This window comes from Gorilla gorilla, chromosome 21 (genome assembly GCF_029281585.2).
Source record: "Gorilla gorilla gorilla isolate KB3781 chromosome 21, NHGRI_mGorGor1-v2.1_pri, whole genome shotgun sequence".
NCBI classification, from domain to species: domain Eukaryota; kingdom Metazoa; phylum Chordata; class Mammalia; order Primates; family Hominidae; genus Gorilla; species Gorilla gorilla.
In genome coordinates, this window is record NC_073245.2 from 59,638,332 (window position 1) to 59,646,745 (window position 8,414).

Genomic DNA, 8,414 nt, shown 5'->3' on the forward strand with positions numbered 1-8,414 from the left:
GTACTCCAGCCTGGGCAACAAAAGCGAAACTCCGTCTCAAAAAAAAAAAGGGCATGCTCAACTTGGGCTGAGACACTGTTTGCTGAAAGGCTTACTGAGGAGGATGGCTGAAAAGAATTCCCATAAGCAGAAATTGGAGTAGAGTTGTACATTTGAATCAATTAAAAATGTTTTGAGCTGTGAGTGGCGGCTCACACCTGTAATCCCAGCACTTTGGGAGGCTGAGTCAGGAGGATCACTTGAGTCCAGCAGGTCAAGGCTGCAGTGAGCCATGATCAGGCCACTGCACTGCAGCCTGAGTGACACAGCAAGATCCTGACACACACACACACACACACACACACACACACACACACACACACACACACACATACACATGGTGTTTTGGCTATAAGCAACAAGAATAACAAAATACAACAAGGAATATCTTTAAGGAGTCATTCATTTATTCTACAAACATTTTCCTATCACTTACTATGTTCCAGGTACTGTTCTAGGTGCTGGGGATATGGCAATGAATAAAACAGACCAACCCCCTCACCACTCCTGAAAATCCAAGAAAAACTCTGGCTTCATAGATTTTATGATCTGTGGGGAAAGATTTATTATCTTACAGAACAAGAAATCCAGAGATAGGTGGTCCTGGGCTGGTGGATACAGAGGCTCAACACTATCTTCAAGGACGCTTATTCTTTCCATCTCTTCACTCTGCCATCCTCAGTGTGTCGGCTTTTTTCTCAACCTTGTAACCTCATAGTTGTAATATGGCTGCCACTGCTCCGGGAGGCACATCGCATACGCATTAACCCAGTGGAGTAGAAGAAGAGCACCTGTTTCCTCCCATGCTGCTCTTCTTTTTTATTTTTCTAGCAGGAAAACTTCCTCGGAAGTCTTCAGCTAACTTTAAATCTTATTTACTAGAATTGCGTCACATTCCTAATAAAATCACTGGCAAGTCGAAGGAAACAAGCATGAGTGGCTTAGGTCAGTGTTCTCAAATTGTTGTCTCAGGACCAGGCACGGTGGCTCATGCCTGTAATCCCAGCACTTTGGGAGGCCGAGGTGGGTGGATCACCTGAGGTCAGGAGTTTGAGACCAGCCTGGCTAACATGGTGAAATCCTATCTCTGCTAAAAATACAAATATTAGCTGGGCGTGTTGGCACGCACCTGTAATCCCAGCTACTCGGGAAGCTAAGGCGGGAGAATCGCTTGAACCTAGGAGGCGGAGGTTGCAGTGAGCCGAGATCATGCCACTGCACTCCAGCCTGGGTGACAGAGTGAGACTCCGTCTCAAAACAAAACAAAACAAAATGAGACAAAAAAGCTGTTGTCAGGTTATTAATGACTCCAAAGAGCTTTGGTTTATGTGGTTATGTCTACTGATATTTGCTATATTAGAAGTTAAAAGTGAAAAAAATTAAACATGTATTTATTAGTTCATTCAAAATTACCCTTTACATAGTAACACAATTTTTTTATGAAAAATAGCTATACTTTGCAAGACAAAAAATAGTGCAAAGCGTGGCATTTTTTGTTTGTTTCTTTGTTTGTTTGTTTTAGACAGGTTCTTGCTCTGTTTCCCAGGCTAGAGTGCAGTGATGCAATCATAGCTCCCTGCAGCCTCGACCTCCTGGGCTGAAGCGATCCTCCTTCCTCAGCATCCTGAGTACCAGGAAGCACAGGCGTGCAGCACCACATCCAGCTAATTACTTCATAATTTTTGTAGAGACAAGGTCCTTCTGTGTTCCCCAGGCTGGTCTTGAACTCCGGGGCTCAAGCGATCCTCTGGCCTTGGCCTCCAAGTGGCATAGTGGCCTTGTTTTGCATTTTGCTATTATCTCTTTGATGTCTGCTTAACAGAAGAAGCTAGATTTTCATGTCTGCTTCTGCATTCAACCCATTGTGATATTCTGTTTTGCTTTAAATACACAGAAATTCTGGTCTCATACAGGTATGTTGTTGCAAAAAAGAAGGCTTTGTGGACCTCTTGGAAAGGTCTTGAGGATTCAGCATTCACAACTGGAGAACCACTGACTTAGATTGATTAAAACTCACTCTCTGAGGATCCCTTGAGCCCAGAAGTTTGAGACCAGCCTGAGCAACATATTGAGACTCCGTCTCTAAAATATAAAAATAGGCCAAGTGTAGTGGCTCATGCCTGTAATCCCAGCACTTTGGGAGGCCGAGGCAGGTGGATCGCTTGAGGGCAGGAGTTCAAGACCAGCCTGGTCAACATGGTGAAATCCTGTCTCTACTAAAAATACCAAAATTAGTTAGGCATGGTGGCGCACACCTGTAATTCCAACTACTTGGGTGGCTGAGACAGGAGAATTGCTTGAACCTGGAGGTGGAGGTTCAGTGAGCCAACATTGTGCCACTGCACTCCAGCCTGGGCGACAGTGCGAGACTCCATCTCAAAAAAATAAAATAATAAAATAAAATAAATAAAAATTAAAAAAATTACCTGGATGTGGTGGTGGTGTGCACTTGTAGTCCTAGCTGCTTGGGAGGCTGAGGTGGGAGGATCATTTGAGCCCAGGAGGTGGAGGCTGTGGTGAGCTATGATCATGCCACTGCACTCCATCCTGGGAGACACAGCAAGACCCTGTCTCAAAACAACAACAACAACAACAGCACTCACTCCCTGGGCTATAAAGAGGCTTAGCCCCCACCCATAATTCCACACAGCTCAACCTCCCTATAAACACATGGCTGCTTCCATTCCGTAACAAAATCATAATTCTCTCAGCAAGCAGAAAGGCAGGGAGGGTTATTGGGTGGGCAGCCCACAGAGTCTGCCACGGATTGCTCTACAGCAGAGGTTTTCCAGCCTATTCGACTGTATCCCACAGTAACAAATACATTTTACATGGCGACTCGGTACACACATGCACACAACAGAAAAATTTTTATTGACAATACTTAGGCTTGCAACATGGAATGCCCTCTGATATTTTCTATTCTTCGTATTCTTTTCTATTTCATTTTTTAAAAAGTGCTGGCTGTAACCCAATAAATTCACTTCACGATTCACTAGTGGGTCATAATCTTCAGTGTGAAAAATACTGTGCTCTAGGGACTTGTTATTTGATTGGATAGAGGGGCTAGACAGAGGCCTTCAAAGGAGGGAATTCATAACCATTGCCTCAAAAGTTGGCCAAGGAATTGCCCCGAGATGCCTGTGTTGACCCAGCCTTTGTCCTTTTTGCCTGCATTAACTCTTTTATATTGAGCAGAGGGCAAGTAGGCTCAACTCAAATGGTGTTAAGTAAAAAGGTAAGGCTGGGTGCAGTGGCTCACACCGCGGCACTTTGGGAGGCCGAGGCAGGCGGATCACCTGAGGTTAGTCTGGCCAACATGGCGAAACCCCATCTTTACTAAAAATACAAAAATTAGCCAGGCATGGTGGTATGCGCCTGTAGTTCCAGCTACTCGGGAGGCTGAGGCAGGGAGAAACCCTTGAACCCGGGAGGCGGAGGTTGCAGTGAGTGGAGATTGCACCACTCACTTCAGCCTGGGTGACCAAAAAAAAAGCCTCAAAAAAAAAAGTAAAAAGATAAACAGAATTATAATTATAACAAAATTTATTGACTCATAGAATTGGAAATCCCAGGAGCCTCGTGAGCTTCAGGCACAGCCAGAATGATGGCCACAGGGTAAGTACTTGTTGATCTCCACCTGGAGACCCTCATGTCCTCCATGTTGGCTTCTCAGGAGGAGAATCTCAGGCAATAGTGCCCCCTGTAGCTCCCCAACTTCAAAAACCAGAGTATAGAAAACTACATCTTACTGGCAGGTCTAGAAAAATGTCACCAAACCTGGATCATGCATCCACCTTTTTTTGTTTGTTGGTTTTTGAGACAATCTCGCTCCGTTGCCCAGGCTGGAGTGCAATGGCACGATCTCAGCTCACTGCAACCTCCACCTCCTGGGTTCAAGCGATTCTCCTGCCTCACCCTCCTGAATAGCTGGGATTACAGGTGTGCACCACCATGCCTGGCTAATTTTTGTATTTTTAGTAGAGACAGGGTTTCACTATGTTGGCCAGGCTGGTCTTGAACCCCTGACCTGGTGATTCACCTGCCTCGGCCTCCCAAAGTGCTGGGATCACAGGCATGAGCCACCGCACCTGGCCTATGCATCCACCTTTTGAAGGGAATGTTGAGGTCAGCCTTCTCTGAACACATGGGGTGAGAGTGGATGGGCAGTGGCTTTCCAGTGGAGAGGAGGAAGTTGTTGCTTGAAGCTGAAGCAGGGAGGATTTTGAGCAGGCAAAACCAGCAGATGTTTACTACCTCAAGCTCCATGAGGCCAGGGAAGGTGCTGGGTCCTGAGCACCACTGTATGCCCAATGACTGGCACAGATTAGACTCAGAAAATACTTGTATGAACAAGGGCAATTGTGTTGTATGATTGGGTATCCATGGACAATTTACATATTTGAAAAGGTAACAGAAAGATTTGTAGGGCATGATGGCTCATATCTGTAATCCCAGGACTTTGTGAGGCTGAGGTGGGAGGATTGCTTGAGCCCAGGAGTTCAAGACCGGCTTGGGCAGCCCAACAAGATGCCATCTCTACAAAAAATTAGCTGGGTGTGGTGGCATGTACCTGTGGTCCCAGCTACTCGAGGGGCTGAGGCAGGAGGATTGCTTGAGCACAAGAGGTCAAGGCTGTAGTGTGCTATAATCCTACCACTGCACTCCAGCCTGGGCAACAGAGAAAGACCACATCTCAAAATAAAAAAAATAAAATAAAGAAGGATAGACAAATAGGTTAGTGGAAGAGAATAGAAAGTCCAGCTAGCTGGGTGCGGTGGCTCACGCCTGTAATCCTAGCACTTTGGGAGGCCAAGGTGGGCGGATCACAAGGTCAGGAGATCGAGACCATCCTGGCTAACACCGTGAAACCCTGTCTCTACTAAAAAAATACAAAAAATTAGCCGGGCATGGTGACGGGCGCCTGTAGTCCCATCTACTTGGGAGGCTGAGGCAGGAGAATGGTGTGAACCTGGGAGGCGGAGCTTGCAGTGAGCAGAGATGCGCCACTGCACTCCAGCCTGGGAGACAGATCAAGACTCCATCTCAAAAAAAAAAAAAAAAAAAAAAGAAAAAGAAAGCCCAGCTGAGACTGACACATATATGGCCAAATTATCTTCAACAAAGTCACCAGGGTAATTCACTGAAGAAAATCAATTTTGTATTTCAACAAATATTACTGGGACAGGCCAGGTGCAGTGGCTCATGCCTATAATCCCAGCACTTTGGGAGGCTGAGGCAGAAGGATCACTTGAGGCCAGGAGTTTGAGCAGCCTGGGCAACATAGGGAAACCTCGCCTCTGTCTAAATAAATAAATAAATAAAATTCACTGTTGAGAAAAAGAAAAGGCCACTGAATTGTATACTTTATTTTATTTTATTTATTTATTTTTGAGACTGAGTCTCGCTCTGTCACCCAGGCTGTAGTGCAGTCTCATGATCTCAGCTCACTGCAACCTCCGCCTCCCTTCAAGCGATTCTCCTGCCTCAGCCTACTGAGTAGATGGAATTACAGACACGCACCACCATGCCCGGCTAATTTTTGTTATTTTTAGTAGAGATGGGGTTTCACCATGTTGGTCAGGCTGGTCTCCTGACCTCGTGATCTGCCCACCTTGGCCTCCCAAAGTGCTGGGATTACAGGTGTGAGCCACTGTGCCCGGCCTGAATTGTATACTTTCAAATGGTTTGGCCGGGTGCTGTGGCTCAACGCCTGTAATCCCAGCACTTTGGGAGGCTGAGGCAGGTGGATCATTTGAGATCAGGAGTTTGAGACCAGCCTGACTAACATGGTGAAACCCCATCCCTACTAAAAATACAAAAAAAAAAAAAAGAAAGAGAAAGAAAGAAAGAAAGAAAGAAAAAGAAAGTAGCTGGGCATGGTGGCATAGTCCCAGCTACTTGGTGGCTGAGATGGGAGAATCACTTGAACCCGGGAGGTGGAAGCTGCAGTGAGCCGGGATTGCGCCACCGCACTCCAGCCTGGGCAACAAGAGTGAAACTCCGTCTCCCCACCAAAAAAACCCCAAAAAACATTATATCTTCCTGGCTAAGTGATTGGCTTATGGTAACTCAGACTGAGCCAACGAAGCCCTCCTCAGTTTGTTCTTGGAACTATTGTCAGGGGTATTTTCCCTTTCCATTGGTGTTGCTGTGCTGGTGAGAAATAACCCCAGAACCAGCATGTAGGCAAAGCTACAGGAGAGGAAAGCCGACTTGGAGAAGAACTGAGAGACGATAGAGAAATGGAAACCAGCCATGTTGAGCCCCTGGGTTCAGGTTCACCTGATGTCCTCCAAACTTTTTGTTCAGGCTAGTTTAGGATGTGCCTATATTTCTTGCAAATGAGTCTCCAAATACAAACCCCAAATCATTGTAGCAAAATGCACTGACCAACTGTGCTTCCAAGATCAGATCAGTAAGCTGGGTGCAGTGGCTCATGCCTGTAATCCCAGCACTTTGGGAGGCCAAGGTGGGCGGATCACTTGAGGTCAGGAGTTGGAGAACAGCCTGGCCAACATGGTGAAACCCCATCTCTACTAAAAATACAAAAATTGGCCGGGTGTGGTGGCAGGCACCTGTAATCCCAGCTACTTGAGAGGCTGAGGCAGAAGAATCACTTGAACCTCGGAGGCAGAGGTTGCAGTGAGCTGATATCATGCCACTGCACTTCAGCCTGGGCGACAGCGCAAGACTCCGTCCCAAAACAAACAAACAAACAAACAAACAAACAAACAAACACCAATGTGTAAGTGAACAGAGAGAACAAGAAGTTTAAGGAAATTAAAAACATAAAGGACAAAGTGAGAGAAGAGAATATCTGTAAAATACATGAATACACACACACAGTAGATGTTTCATGGTTGTTTATCCCCCACCTCTCGCTGGAACACAGACCGGTGCCCCACTTCGTGCTTGGGATGTCCTTCCTCTGTTTCTTGGCTGAGTCGAACTTGTGCTGCTTCCTTTCTCCTTAAATATCCTTTCCTCTGGACAGGATGTTCCTGAAGGAGGCCACAAAGCAGAACATCTCGGCTAACTTTAGTTTGCTATTTTCAGCCTGAATTTGTGCCTGGGCAAATCAGTCCACGGACACAGTATCCTCCCCAGTTGGATATTTCTTGCATGAGCATCAGAATTTTGTGGGACACAAGGCTTAGTTTCACTAAGCTCTGAGCCTCAAAACCTGGTATGCATCTGGGTTAGAGAGCCTCATCCAGTCTTTTTTTTTTTTTTTTTTTTTTTGAGATGGAGTCTCACTCTGTCGCCCAGGCTGGAGTGCAGTGGCGTGATCTCAGCTCACTGCAAGCTCTGCCTCCCGGGTTCACGCCATTCTCCTGCCTCAGCCTCCCGAGTAGCTAGGACTACAGGCACCCACCACCACACCCAGCTAATTTTTTGTATTTTTTTTTAGTAGAGACGGGGTTTCACCATGTTAGCCAGGATGGCCTTGATCTCTTGACCTTGTGATCCGCCCGCCTCGGCCTCCCAAAGTGCTGGGATTACAGGCGTGAGCCACCGCGCCTGGCCCTCATCCAGTCTTAAAAAAAAATTCCCTGAGCTATAGAATATATGGTGGACATATTTTCTGCATTCCTTTTTTGATGCAGGTAGGAAAAAAAAAAAAAAAACCCCAAATCACAATTGTCCCTCCAGGGAACTGAGAAGCTGGGGTACTTACCCATTGACTCCTGTATTCCATTGGTTAAGAATAGCTTCTGGTGGCTTTAAGTCCCTAACACTTTGTTGGGGCTGTCTTGCATCCTGTGCTGGAGACAGCTCTTAGGTTAAGAGACACAGGTGTTCAGCCTGGGCAACATAAGGCGACACTGTCTCTGCCAAAAAATAAAAAAAATAAAAAAATAAAAGCCAGGGGGTGGTGCGTGCACCTGTGGTCCCAGCAACTCAGGAGGCTGAAGTGAGAAAATTGCTCGAGTCTAGGAGGTTGAGGCTGCAGTGAGCTGTGATCATGCCACTGTCCGCAGCCTGGGCAACAGAGCAAGACTTTGTCTCAAGAGAAAAGAAAAGTCAGATGCGGTGGCTCATGCCTGTAAACCCAGCACTTTGGGAGGCTGAGGCAAGTGGATTACTTGAGGTCAGGAGTTCAAGACCAGACTGGTCAACATGGTGAAACCCCATCTCTACAAAAATACAAAAATTAGCCAGGCGTGGTGGCTTGCACCTGTAATCCCAGCTACTTGGGAGGCTGAGTTAGGAGAATCACTTGAACCTGTGAGGTGGAGGTGTCAGTGAGCCGAGATCGCCCCACTGCACTCCAGCCTATGCAACAGAGTGAGACTCCATCTCAAAATAATAAAAAAGAGACTAGTGTGGGAGGATCACCTGAGCCCAGGAGGCGGAGGTTGCAGTGAGCT

At 46.6% G+C, this 8,414-nt stretch overlaps 1 long non-coding RNA gene across 1 annotated transcript; it reads right to left on the reverse strand.

Annotated features, from left to right (window-relative positions):
* Positions 1-449: 449 nt before the first annotated feature.
* LOC129529143 (uncharacterized) lies at positions 450-8,120 on the reverse strand. The gene is made up of 4 exons (XR_008674579.2): positions 7,721-8,120; positions 6,918-7,043; positions 2,466-2,606; positions 450-774 (listed from the first exon to the last, which is right to left on the reverse strand). It is a non-coding gene; the product is annotated as an uncharacterized lncRNA (long non-coding RNA).
* Positions 8,121-8,414: the final 294 nt, after the last annotated feature.